This window comes from Phocoena sinus, chromosome 19 (genome assembly GCF_008692025.1).
Source record: "Phocoena sinus isolate mPhoSin1 chromosome 19, mPhoSin1.pri, whole genome shotgun sequence".
In the NCBI taxonomy this organism is placed as follows: Eukaryota; Metazoa; Chordata; class Mammalia; order Artiodactyla; family Phocoenidae; genus Phocoena; species Phocoena sinus.
Window position 1 is genome coordinate 43,636,492 of NC_045781.1, and position 14,141 is coordinate 43,650,632.

Consider the following 14,141-nt stretch of genomic DNA (forward strand, 5'->3'; position numbering starts at 1 on the left):
GAATGACCTGACTGCTGTGCGCCCAGTACGGGGACACACGGTCCCTGCCCTCGGGAGCCTTCCAGTCTCTTGGGGAATGTGCCACGTACGTAAAGCTGATAACCGTCGCTCAGGGTTTCAGACGTGCTGTGAGATGGAGGCTTTGAGTTCAGAGGAGAAAGAATCACCGTGGACAGAAATAGGGGCGGAGATGTGATGCTCAGAAAGGGAAGTAGGGTTTGGCTGAGCTGGGAGGGAAGTATGCACGGGAGGGAGTGGCGTGACCCAGTGTCACACACACGCACGCACACACACACGCACGTGCGCCTGAGCAGCCACTGAGAGACTGAGTCAGTAGACAGCAGAGCTGGCTGGAGGTGGGTGTGGTGCAGTAGAGGAGAGGGTGAAAAGATGCTCTAGTGGAGGACCTTTCTCACCTACAGAGAATGACGGAAACAACGTTTAGAGAAGATTTATAGTCTCTCTCATTGTCGTGAGGGAAACAGGAAGCAGGAATGTGGATAGACAAACGGGAAATGAATGAGTCCAAAGGTGGAAGAAAGACCGCTGTAAAAATACGTGTCACCAGAAACCAGACCGGCTCTTGGTTCCTCTGGCCTCATGTTATCATAGAGTAATCTGGAAAGGTCATTGAAAAATCTGTATTTTAATACTCTCAGCCTTTAAAGCACCTGCTGAAAAAAAGTATCTATATTCTGTATGAATACAGAGTAGCCTCCTGGATTTGAGATTCCACAAAGCTGCCACCTAACAAATTCAGGTGTGAATGAGTGGCCATATCTTAATACTGTAGCTCCGGGAAGCAGCTGCAGGCCGGTTTCTGTCCAGATGTCACCGTGCCCCAGTCACACGGTCCCTACTAACATGCACAGTGCGTGCCAGAGCATCCTGGTACCCCAGGGCTGGCAGGATTTCAGCCATCCTCTCCCTGGTCCTGCCTTTCTCCAACATCCTCTAGCCCCACCTCAAACCCCATCATGCTGCTCAAAGAAATTTCCCCAGTTTCCAGTCTTACAGATGCAGTTTTCTGAAACTTGGATTTCACTGAGGAAGATCCCTCACGGTTCTCCAGCAGGTTTTGTAAACCATCGGTCTGTCCAGGATGAAACTGTGCCTCCAGCAGGTCTTCTACTCTGGGTCCTTCCCACCTCACAGTGGTTCTTGGACCTGCCGGACCAGAGTGAACTTGGATGAAAATGGGGAAAGGATGTGTTGGTCAGTGTGGGCTGGTTGATGAAAACCCTCCGTGTATTTCACCATTTAAAAATACGGTTAAAAAAATATATCTCACTGACTGCCCTCACAGCCACATTCTGTTGGGAGGTTGAGAGCAGAACTGGGAGATGGCATCTCTGGACCAAGTTGCTTGGAAGACCCTGGGGAGGGTCTGTTGTAAGTGAGACCAGCCAGTCAGCAGGCTGACGAGCCCAGAGGTTGGGCATAAACTGGGAGGGGAGGGGGGCACAGCTAAGCGTTCAGCTTCTGAGCCCGTGTGGAGAATGGTTCCCTCCTCGCAGGTCCCAGAACTTGAAAATTGATGAACGCGTAAGACGTAACCAGTTCCTTGGGGTCCAGATAGCAGCAGTTCTCAGCATATAGGAGGACAGGAAACTTGGGAAGAAAGTAAAGATGTATGTGTGTGTTTAAAAAAAAAAAAAAAGTCCTTATCCTGATTCTTCAAATCTGGAGACAGTCTGGCTGCCCCGTTGTGCATTCTGGGGGTGCTCACTCGGCCACCTCCTTCCAGATGTTTGAGCACTGTCACCTCCGTTGTCTCTCGTAGGATCTTATGTTTAGAACTAAAGTATGTACTAAGTTGTTTTTATCTACAGAGGCGCAGTGGACACTTGTGAACTCATCCTCAGAGTTCTCATGGCCAAGTTACTCCCCCTGGGAGGCATCTGCGCTCTGTGCTCTCTACCCGCGGTTTCTGTGATCGTCTAGACATTCTAGCTGTTTCTCAGTATCTCCAAGTCTTGCAGTTATTTGTCAGTTTAATAGTAAAAGAGCTCTCGTAAAAGAGGATAGCGATATTAAACCCATGTAAATACGGCTAGGGGTGTAGACGAAATGGAGGATAGAATGACAGTGACCGACTGAGCTGGCCTCTGGCTGGGAGGCATTTGACTGATTTGGAGGGAGGACAGCCCTTTTGTGATCCATATACTGAAATAATGAAGTCACTAAATGCAGCCATTTATAGTCATTATCTCCTGCCAAAAACCCTTATTTAAACGAGCAGCGTATATTAGCAAACATATTTATTCCCTCAGCCCCAGCGTCCCGTCTGGGTCACCAAGGACTGCAGAGCCCCGTGTGGAAGTCCAGGGAAGAATGACTCACGGTGGGCTTGGGTGGGGTCACCTGTGCTCTGACATCCCAGAGGCGAGGAGATGGGGTTCTGGCTCAGGTGTGATGGGGAAAGACTTCAGGCCGAGGTGCTATCTGCCTGCTCCGGTGGCTGTGCAGCCCTTTAGCAGGTGGAGAGGGTGTTGGGGAGAGTTTCCAAGCAGGAGAGGCGCCGGGACCAGAAGGATGAGGGTTGGTGGATGAGGGTGGCGACTGCCAGCCGTCTAGCTGTGTGTGGGGTGTGGCGTGGAGTGGAGGATTGAAATCTGAGATGGAGGGAGGGAATTGGACTCAGCTAGGTCTTGAGTGGCCAGCTGAAGACTGAGAGCCACAGTGGAGCCTTAGAGGAGATTGTTTGTTTAGACTTTCAGCCGGCCATCTTTCAGTACCTGCTGTGGGTTGGGAGCACTGCGCGGTACGGAGGTAGAAAGTTCTCCCCACCTGTGAGCTGCTGTCGACAGTGTGGTAGAGGAGCAGCGGTTTGAAACACAGTGGGATGACTACAGTGTGGACCATGCTCCTGGCGGTTTGCCGGCCCAGAGGAGGGAGAGGTGGAGCTGGGGGCTGGGAAGGGCTTCGGAGAAGGAGTGGCCTGGGAGCCGGGACTTTGCACAAAGGAGAGATCTGCTCTCTCTAGCTGTATATTTATTTTCTTTTATTCTGCTCCTCCGCAGACCTTTAAAAAGACTGTTATTCTCATTTTACTTCATTCACAATATGAAACGGTTAACTTTTGAAATTCAGTAGTGTGACCCACTCCGTGATCTTTTCTCACTAATAAAATGGAGTTTTCAGATGGGTCTCATTCCTTTGGTTTCATTATTCCCAGAGGTCTTGCATTCTGGAGCAGATGGGTGGTGGGCCCTGATCCAAACCTCAGGGAAAATAGAGGTTTTATAGGTATATCTTGGGCACTGAACTGTTTCTGACCCAGAAAGGACCAACTTGCTAACTTACTCATCCTCTAAGATGGTGGTTGTCAAATGAGCTTGCATCGGAAGCATCAGATGAGCTCGGCCTGCACCCTCGAGGCTCCCGCAGACCTGGACAGGGTCTGAAGGGTTCTTAGGAAGTGCTGACGCTGTTGGTCCAGGGGCCACACTTTGGGAACCCCTGCTCTATCTAAGCCCTGCAGCCACTGGGAAGAGGCACTGCTGTATTCTTGGTGGAATGTTCCTTTACGTGGCCCTTTCTTAAGGACTTCCCCAGTGGGCTGTCTCCCTAGCCAGTCATAGCAGGAACAAGGGTGCAGACACACAGTGCCCTCCAAGGGAGAAAAGATGGCTCTCCAGACTCCCCAGGAACCCTCCAGGTTATCCTCGTGGGAATTCAAACTCCTGCAGAGCCTGTGCCAATTGCAAAGATGCTGGGACAGGTGAAGTGGGATTCTAGACTCTTTTTTCTTTAATTAATTTTTTTATCTTTGGATGCATTGGGTCTTTGTTGCTGCGCACAGGCTTTCTCTAGTTGTGGCGAGCAGGGGCTACCCTTCGTTGAGGAACACGGGCTTCTCACGGCGGCGGCTTCTCTTGTTGCGGAGCACGGGCTCTAGGTGGGTGGGCTCAGTAGTTGTGGCTCACGGGCTCCAGAGCTCAGGCTCAGTAGTTGTGGTGCACTGGCTTAGTTGCTCCGCAGCATGTGGGATCTTCCCAGGCCGGGGCTCAAACCCGTGTCCCCTGCGTTGGCAGGCGGATTCTTAACCTCTGCGCCACCGGGAAAGCCCTGGGATTCTAGACTCTTGACTTTCCTCCTCCTTGTCTGTGAGGGCTCACCCATTCTCAGGACCAAAACTCGATCTCAAACACTGGCATCGCCTGTGAAGAGTAGCAGATTTGTTCTTGTCCGGCGTCAGTCCGTGGCCCCCCATTGTGGCTGTCAGGAATCAAGATTCAGCCTGGTCTCCCTTCTCTCCTTCTGTGAGAGGCCCCTCTTGTAGTCTGGAAACGGGGTGGAGGGGATGAGGGCCCACGGGAAACGGGCAGACACCCAGAGATCCCCCAGCTCAACGGGTGCTCCCATGCTTCGAGCTCACACCCATAGGAATGATTAATTGATGTCCTCCACTCTGCTGGACAATTAAGAAAAGCAGGAGAAGGAGGGAAAAGTCTTCAGTTGGACCTAATTTGGCACCATATTGTTTTCTGTTAATCTATTTTGTTTTCTGTCCGTCTGTCCCCAGGGACGGGTGCCTTGCTGCTTGCTGAAGCATGCATAACTAATGTCCTCATTAAGGGCTGATCTGTTTATCAGGGCCATGCGAGGAAGCCAGCCTGCCAGACCTAGGTGCAAGCGGGGGGGCTGCTACCTCCCTCTGGGCCTTAGCCCCACCTCATTAAGCTGGTTCGGGCTATTGATTGGGAGCCTGTGTTTGGAAGAGTCTTACTTACTCCATGCATTATCTTGACAGATTGATCAGACCTGATTGAGAACCTCTTAAAGGAACGAACAGCTGTAATGGGAAAGTTGGACTCTGTCATCCGTTAGGATGATTCTGGGAGCAGGGAGAACAAGTCTGACATCTTGGAGCAATTGTATTTACAATTAACATGGCTGAAAACGATTGCCTCTATTGATCCCCCCTTCCTGCAATTACAGCCCCATTGTTTACATTCCAGCACTTCAGTTATAAAAAGGAAATTCAATAATTATTGCATTATTTAAAGTTAAAGTGCCACAGAGTTTGCTGGCTACGCTTGCTGGTTGATTTAACGTTCAGTAAAATCCATGCTGAACTCTCCATCTTGAGGGCGAACAATATCGGCTTTTAATGAGACTTAAAAAGGGGGGGAAGGAGAGCAAAACCTAGTGTACAGGGTGTTTGTCTGGCTTATTTATGGGGGGGGGGGGGTGGAAACCTGAAAGCAGGGCAGAGAAACTAGCCGTGTCATCTTTCGCAAAACTGTGTCCCGTCTCACCACGTGGCCGTCCACTCTGCCGCCAGCCGTCTCCTGGTCTCTCAGCTCCACTTCCTCAAAGCAGCATTTTTCTCTTTCCTCTCTCGGTCCCTTGTCCCCCTCCCACAAGTGTAACTTATCTTCCTCAACCTTCCACAAAATCCACATAATTTAAGGAGAAAGGGTGAAATGTCTTAGCAGCCAGAATGAGTGACATCAAAGGCATTTGTTTAGAGGGAATTTTTCTCTCGTGCCTGGTCACTTTCCCATTTTCTGTTTCAAGGGAAAAAAATGAAATAAAAATTAAGCCCCCGGGCTTCCCTGGTGGCGCAGTGGTTGAGAGTCCGCCGGCCGATGCAGGGGACGCGGGTTCGTGCCCCGGTCCGGAAGGATCCCACATGCCGCGGAGCGGCTGGGCCCGTGAGCCATGGCCGCTGAGCCTGCGCGTCCGGAGCCTGTGCTCCGCAACGGGAGAGGCCACAACAGTGAGAGGCCCGCGTACCGCAAAAAAAAAAAAAAAAAAAATTAAGCCCCTCTTATGAGGAAGAAATCAGCCGTGTGTGTGCTCACTGCCCCCGGCCCATCTCATGCTGGCGGCCCGTGTTCTTCTCTCATAATGAAGGTGATGAGGGTATTTGTCAGCAGATCGTGGGAGCTCAAGGGAAGCCTCCAGGTTTGAGCACCAAATTCATGCTCTCAGCGGCAGCTAGAAAGTTCAAGAGCGTGGGAGGAATTGTAAAGACCGTTTTATTTTTCTCATATTTGGTGGAAGCTCTCCCGTGGGCTCGGTTCCAGCAAGACATCTGGACAGGTGCACTCAGCAGGGTGCAGGGCTCGCGAGGAAAAAGTGATGCCTCACGCCTCGCCATCAAGAGTCACGCTTTCAGCCACAGCCCCACGAAATTTTAGACTGCAGGTGCGAAAGGGGAGAGGAAGATGAATAGAGCCAGTTCCGACTTTTATGAAGTATCTGGAGCAGGCCAGTAGCAGGCAGCTGCTTCCGAGTGACTTTTTCATTGAAGGGGTAAATTCTTGTGTGCAGGCATTGCGTGATTTATCGAGTGCAGTTCGCTAGAATCTGAAATACTCTTTGGGAAAAGGCGGGCCGTTCGGAAATGTTAGGCCTTGGAAATTTTCCTTTTTACAGGGGAATGTCTCCATGTATTCTGACTTAGGTCTCTGTTCTGTGGCAGTTGCTGTCCAAAGCAGCTGTTCTCAGAGGGTGATCCCAGACCAGGAGCGTCAGCATCCCGCCAGGAAGATGGTTAGAAGTGCAAATTCTCCATCCTTACCCCAGACCCGGTGAATCAGAAACCCCTGGGGTGGGCCCGAAACTCTGCGGCATGACGCACCCCCCCCCCCCCCCCCCGGGTGCTTCTGATGCACGCTCCAGTTAGAGGACCGCTGAGCTGGAACACATCTGCATCATTAACCAGCAAGCCCACGGTGGTGTACCTGCCAATCAGAGGAGAGGAAGCAAAATCTGGTCTCGAGGTAAAGAGATGATGCCTGTGCCAGATATTCAGGTCGTCCTTCATACCTTCTGAGTGATCTTCACATTTGTTTGCTCACGTGGTTTTTAAAATTGCCTCCAAGGAAGACAGGGCAAGTATAAACATCTATATTTTACAGATGAAGTAATGCACCTGTTTTGACCACCCGACAAGTATGTTTTTCCTGCTGTGTTGACTGTCGTGGGGTTGGAGATACAAATAAGCAAATCCTTCAGAGCGGATTTGGGGAATCAGCGCCATGTCTGCAGCCTTTCCAGCAAAGTTCTCCTTTCCTGGTTCTCACCTGGGATGTTGGCAGATGTGATAAAAGAGCAAGGGTTCTGATTTTCATTATGTATTGACACCTCATGGGCAGAGAGATCCAGAGAGAACAGATGGGGTTCCGTGGCAAGGACATGGACCTGGGGTGTGATCCTGGCTCTGCCTGCACCAGCTGCACCACTTGAGCGAGGGACTTAAAATAAAAACTAAGCACCTCTCGTAAGGAAGAAGTCGGGCCCGTGTGTGTGCAGTTTCCCCTCTATTTTATCATTTCTGTGCGCCGCAGTTTCTTTATTGTCAACAAGGGATTCTTCTTTGGCCCTGGGGGGTGGTGTGGGGTGGTGGTTCCCAGGGAGGGGGCGGGATAGTTTGGTCATAAGGAGGGACGTGTCAAATTGGTAAATTCAGTAGACATTCATTTCTATTCCGAATCCCAAAAGCTTAACTAGTTTGAAAGATAACGGTGGTAATAATAATGGTCTCGTCGATTATGAAGGCACACCACGCATCAGGCGCTGTATTGAACACTTCGTACGAGTTATCCCACTGACCTCTCCCAGTGGTGCTATGAGGGGGCTCTGTTATTGTTCCAGCATTGCAGGTGGGGCAGCTGAGGCCCACCCCGTGCGTGTAATTTGCTGAAGGTAGCACAGAGGGAGGGTTTTCCCTGGCCTGCCCTAACCCAGAGTTCGCCTTAAACCACCGTTATGACAGCAGTGTGACATGGAGCTGAATGAGGACCAGCTTGAGTAGCATATATATGGCGGCCTTTGTTGTGTGTGGGGACTTACACCTGTGAGAGCTGGAAAGGAGCGTGAGGGAAGAAGGACATCTTAATGGACTCACTGTTGCCAGTGCCCTTAGTGAAGGGCTGATCTTCAGATCCAGGGAGCTGTGGGTAGTTCCTGGAGGATTAGTCAGTTTGATGTTAGCCTTGTGGGACCCGCTTGATTGTCTTCCCCACCACATTCCTCCGTTGCTTCCAAGTTTACGTAGATGCTCATTTGACCGTCGTGGAAACTAGCCCTTGTTTGGCTTGAGACCTCAGGCTCCGATGGGCCCTTTCCTTAGGGAGGACTCCTATACCCGTTATCAGCTTCCTCTTTATGTATAGTTATGCCACACTCCTTTCTGGAGGTTTCCCAACAGAGGGAAGTGAAATCTGTTAGGGATGGCATCAACATTCTGCAAGAGTCCATGCTTGGACTTTTCTAGAAAAGAGTTCAAAGCCAAGGCCGCTACAACCTATAGATTGCAGATTTATGCTTTTGTTTTTTTTTCTAGAATTTACTATACTTCTCTCAAGGAACATTCATCTTGAGACTTTTGAATGAGGAAATATCATTCGTGCCAGCGAAGAGATGCAGGGTTAGAAAGTCTTGACTGTGGCCTTGGAGCTCGGGTGCTGAGAGCAAACAGTCATGGCTTGTTCCAGGGCGTGAGGAGACTGGCCTAGAAACTGGAAAATAGGTCAGAGCAACGCAAATGGATTGATCTAAGGGAATATTTTTACTTCCTTTCACGTTCTCTTGTAAATGGTGGTTGGGGCTTATATCTTAACGCCGTCTGCTGGGCTCCTGCCGTGAAATAGGACTAAATTAACAGGTGCCGAGGATGAGGGCATGAGTGGGTGAAAAGCCAACATGAAACAGAGAATACATATATATTTAGGTTGACCTTCCGGAAGCTTTCCTAAGAATGCGACATTAAATTTGGAACTGTAACACAACCCCTGATTAAAAAAATTAACCACCCCCATTCTGGATTGCATTACACCTGAAACAATTTCTTTTTTAGGCATTCAAAGTGAATACCCGGGTCTGGGGAGTCTCGTGTTCCAGCACCCCATGGTCATTGCAGTGTAGCTGGACAACTGTGGACCTGGCCTCCAGCCCTGGGTTCCAGTCGCGTTTCTTCCATGCTCTGTGGGACCTTGGGGGCAAGGAGTCACATGACTTCTTGGAGCTCTGGGTTTCTCCAAGGAAAGGAGCCAAACGCTGCCCACGTCGGGGTGTCATGAGAAAATTAAAGGTGTGAAGGTGCTTCCTCAGCAGTAAATGCCGTGCACGGGTGTGATGGTGAATTAACACCTGCTTACTTCTTCCTTATTTCATCTTGCTGGGTAATTAGCAGATTCACTCTGGACCCTCATCTTCCTGTTTCTTCTCACTGGAAGTGTTGGTGAGACTTTCATAGTCCTACCCCAAGCCCCGGGCTTGCTGTGGTTAAGTTTTTTCCCTCCAGAGGCCTGATGCAACAGCAGCCTGTTCCATTGGGGACCTCTGTTTTATGGATTGAGAGGCTCTTCTACCTGCCCGTGCCGGGTTGCACTTCCGAGCACCACAGGTGTGTCAGGGGCCTTTTTGGACGCCCGCCGTGGGGCTTCTTCTCTGTGATGCAGGAGGTGTCTGGTCTGCCACTTGCCCCGAGGGATGCCTGGGAGCTGCTTTACCCCATCAGGGAGCTTCAGCGTTTGCTTTGTCCTCCAAGTACAGTTGCGTTGTACCCATGGGGGAATGTGGTGAGCGGGCTGGGCGTTTGTGTGTTCATTGTAGCAGTTATTATTTCCCGAGGAACCTTCATTTGTGAATCGTGTGTTTTCATTTGTGAGTGTGGGTGTGTGTGTGTGTCAGAGTGTACCTTGTCCATTTCTCCTTTAAAGGGGAGGCTTTGACAAAGCCTGATCAATATTTTGCATTCCATGCATGAAGAACCAGATGTTAGAAGTTTCCTATTGTTGAGGAGGAGGGAGCCGGGGCCCCTCCAGATTTATAGAAATCGATGTCCTCTGACAGAACTTGGTTAGTTTTCCTGGGAAACAAGTAACAGGAACAGATTTTTTTGATTTTCACGATGAATTATTTTCTAACAAGAGCCCTCTTTTTGTCTCTTTGACTTTCATTCGTTGGCCAGGGTGGACGAGCCCAACATGTCAATGGGGTGGGATCCCACAAATAACGTGGGCTGGCGCCTTTCCTTTCTTTTTTAATTATCAATTTGCTTTGTGCACTCGGCTTCACGTGCCAGGCCTGTTATTCAAGGCGCCTCTTGTTGTATTGAGGTCTTTTCTTTTCCAAGTTCTTCCCTCGGAACCAGACCCAGAGGGGAAGACGTGGGACATTGGATGTTTCCGTGTCAGGCGCACAGGAAGTGTCGCCTGCCAGCTAAACCAGGACAGGACTAGCATTTTAAACTATAAATGCTCCGACAGGATCAGACAGATGCACAGGAAAGGCCCCTGACCAGTGCGAGGGAGCCCCACTTGCTCATTTCCAGCACAGGTGCTGCCCACCTAGTGTGTGCGAATCCAGCTTCTACTCGATTGCTGTGAGGACAGTGTGTTTTCTGCCACATAGCGGTCAGTTGGAGAAGTTGGAGTTTGTTGGGCTCTTTCTCTGTTTCCATTTATGAGTCACACTGGATACTTATTCCCTTCTTGTGGGTCCTTGTACTTCTCTGAGCTTCCAGGAAATGAATCCTCTTGCCACGCGTAGAAGTTTCTTTTGGTGGAAACAACGGTACCCTTGCAGTTCATATAACCCGGCGTTTTGCAGGCACTTTAAAAAACAGCAGTGAGATTGGGGGAAAACAAGGAAACCCTAGGTGGTTCAGTGTTCAAGGTTATAGGAGAGGCTGGCTGGACCGAGTGACTTTGGTTGGACCTCGGTTGCCAGTCTTCTTTAGCTGGGTAGTTCTCCCTTTCTTGATTTACTAGTTGGTCCTGCTTCTTCATTATTCATTGGTAGGTAGGTGTTGACTTTTCTTGAGTGAGCCAGTGATTTTCACCGGTCCAGCTGGAGGGTGTATTCTCACAATGGTATTCACACTAAAGGGGTGCCCTCCTTATGTCCCTTGGCCTGTCTGCCAAGTCACCACCATCACTGCCTTGTTACCTGCAGGGTCATGCCCTAGGGTAGGGCATAGTCTATGTGTGTGTGTGTGTGTGTGTGTGTGTGTGTGTGTGTGTGTGTGCGCGCGTGTGTGTTTACATAGTGTCTCATGTGTTGTAGATGCTTAGAATTGAACCAAAACCAAACCCTGCCCGATGGGCTCAGTGGCCAGTTTTCTTTGGGTCCACGTGTAGCACACTAACCACAGTTGAAGTTATCGCTCTGTTTTCTTTTTTCACCTGCACACCTGACCTGGTAGAGGTGAACAGTTAAGAGTCTTGAGCACGGAGTAAAGAAATAAATGGAAAAAGGCAAACAAGACCTGGGTCCTCCTTCCCAAGGATGGGCACCCTTTGTGAGGGGGAGAGTGTTGGGGGAGTCCAGTCTCTGCGTGGGAGAAGAATTTCCTGCCTGCAGAGGAGAGCAAGAGCTCTGAAAGGAGGCAGACAGCTCCTCCGCTGAGTCTTCCACTGGGATTTGTGCCTTGGTGGATTCTCCATATATTACAGTGAATTTAATTAAATACATTGTGATCCCAATTGACGGTATTCTAATTAGCTGGGACAGGAAAAATCATTCTCCCTCTTTCTCCGAATGAAAACATCTACTCTCTTCTGCAGGGAAAGCATGTCCTTGGCTGACTGGCTTGCCCCGTGGAGTCCTCGTTGGCCTCTGCAGCCCCATCCCCTCCTGCTGTGTCTTATTAGGCAGGTTCCAAGGGTGGAATTCTGGGGATGGGCCAGGGCATCTTGGGAGGGAGAGGGTGCCTGGCCAACAACGTCAGGGCATTGACCCACTCAAGGCCTGGGAAATGACCAGATGGTGTGGAGGTCATAGAAGTCAGGACCCAGGACGCTGCTGCTCGCTTTGGGCCCCCGTTTGCTGGAGATGGGACAGCCTGAGAATTACCGAGCTTACGAGATGTGGTGAGAACAGGAGCTGTCACATGCAGGTAGACCTCAAGAGACTCCAGTTGTGAGTGGAAGTTTGGGTTGGGTATAACCTTTATAAGCAGGTGTTTCCTAGGATGGAGAAATAGTTTATTCTGGATTTTTGTGTGTATGTCTTGGAGAATGAACTTGGAGTGCAAAAGCAAGCTTGGAAGTTTGAATCACGTTTCTGTGCAAGTCTCTGAGAGAGGACCCTAAATGTTCCCTGCACTGGGATCAGTGGGAAAGGCCGTGGCTCTGTTTTCCGCATTTCCTTTTATTCTTTTCTCTACCATTTGTAGCATGTAACCATTTCCCTTCCAAAATGGTTCTCACATGGCAGACGGAAGAATTCCTGGTGGCAGTAGAGATTGCCGCTGGCCACCATGAGTCAAGTGTAGTGGTTTGGGGACATCATCCTTATACAATTATTTTTTAAACAGGAGTCCCCAGTATCATGTTTATTTTAGTTCAGGGTTTATACAGCCCTGTCACCCAGGAACCCATGGATTTGAGGACAAAATACATCTGACATCTGACAACTCCCATCCAACACTTTTTGGCCATGTTATCGTCTCTTCTGGCTCAGAGACTAGAAACCCCAGCTGTTTGGAAAAGAACCCTCACATCCATATTAAAATTTTATGTTTAAGATTCAGAGCTTTAGTGCAAGGAAGTCCTGTTTCATGGGAAAGTAATGAGAATTTGGGGTTAGGGCTTTAATGGTACTTGCTCTGATTTCATAGTTTATGATACCACCAAAACCCCTCGACAGAACTTACTGCTGTAGATGCCATGGGTATTTTCCCTGTTATCTTTCATTCAGTCAGTTTTTGTTGAAACTTTAATAAATGTCATTCTTTTGGTCTTAGTGATCCAAGGCAGCAGTGTCTGGCTCCTGTACAAGTTTCCTCTTACTCAATCCCAAGCGAAACCCTTGCTCCCAGGAATATCCTGGTGCAGTTTTTGGCTTTCGGGGGCCCCTGTGGAGAAGTCGGGGAGAAGGAACATGGACGGGCTCATCATTTTCCTTTCCACCTAGCCCATCAGACTCTCCTCCTTCCCAAGGTTGCAGCCTCCAGAAAACCTTGCTTTGGTGCTTTCCATTCTCCTGAAACCCTCTGTACGGAGCCTTATGTCAGAGGCAGTAAATTGAAGATAAACGATTAAAAAAAAAATCAGCTCCAATTTATTTCAAGAAAAGTCGCTTTATATTTTCAGTTGTTATAATTTGACAGTTAACACTGAGCTTGCTAGTTCTTCAGACTCCTTCTGGTTGTGAGTGTTCTAGGGCAGCTATTACGGGGTCGGGGCAGGGAGGGAGGATATTGCTTTGTTCCAAGGCTCTGCACTTGAGTGTGTTACATCACCCATTTCGAGGACAGAAGGGATTGTTCTCTCTTGGTACCGGTGAAGCCCTTCACTCTGTTATCTGCGAGTTGGCCCCAGAGCAAAAGTGATTACAGTAGTGTAGTTTTTCTACAGCACTCTATTGTTGCGTTCCTATTTCCTCTTCCAACAAGGTCCAAACGTGCTTCTGGAATGTTCACACTTTTTCCGTGAACATAGGATGTGTGCATATGAGCACGTGAGCCTCAGAGCCATGTCATCCAATGGGAAGTGCTGCTAGGGCCACTGTGCTATTTTCAGTATGAGGCAGAGTGCAGGACGTTCTGACTCTTGTGCTTTCTGAGTGTCTCACCGCATAACGTGGACGAGAAAGATAACCAAGCAGGACCAGAAACAGTTATCAGGCATGGGCATCAAATAGAACAAGTGTGGGCAGAAATGAGAGGGGCCGGACAAAGAAGTGCCGAGGCATTTATCGTGTGCTCTGTGTAGTTAGTCCCTTGGGCCAGGCTCTGGGGATTAGAGGTGGTGCTGAGGGTGAGGAGGAAGAAGGAAGGACAGGTGGAAACATGAGCCCATAAAATACATGATCTGAATTTCCTCCTCCAAAAGGATGCTGGGTGATGTGAGACCCAGCTTCTAGTTCTCTCTCCCACTAACTAGCTGGGTTACCTTGGGTCAACCACTTAAACTTTTTGGAATTGTTTCTCCTGCTTTATGTGTACCCAATAGAAAGGTTCCCTCTTCCCCTAAAATGAATCATTTGAAATGAAGGAGGCGGCCTTCCTATACCAGGAGCGTGTCAATTCCCTAATTGCTAATAAAAAGGATCCATAGCTTTCAGCATATTCTCAAAGAGGCCCCGAAAGGATGTGAACGTTGTGCTTGGATAATCTTGAAGCCTTCTCCTAAATGCAGAAGTCTGGGGTCTGCTAACTGGGTCCATGGCCTCCA

The 14,141-nt window shown here is 49.4% G+C and overlaps 1 protein-coding gene across 1 annotated transcript in view; it reads left to right on the forward strand.

Moving 5' to 3' along the window:
• Positions 1 to 14,141, forward strand: part of ZFHX3 (zinc finger homeobox 3) — a 241,888-nt gene that overhangs the window by 123,363 nt on the left and 104,384 nt on the right. The gene's annotated exons all lie outside the window — the stretch shown is intronic.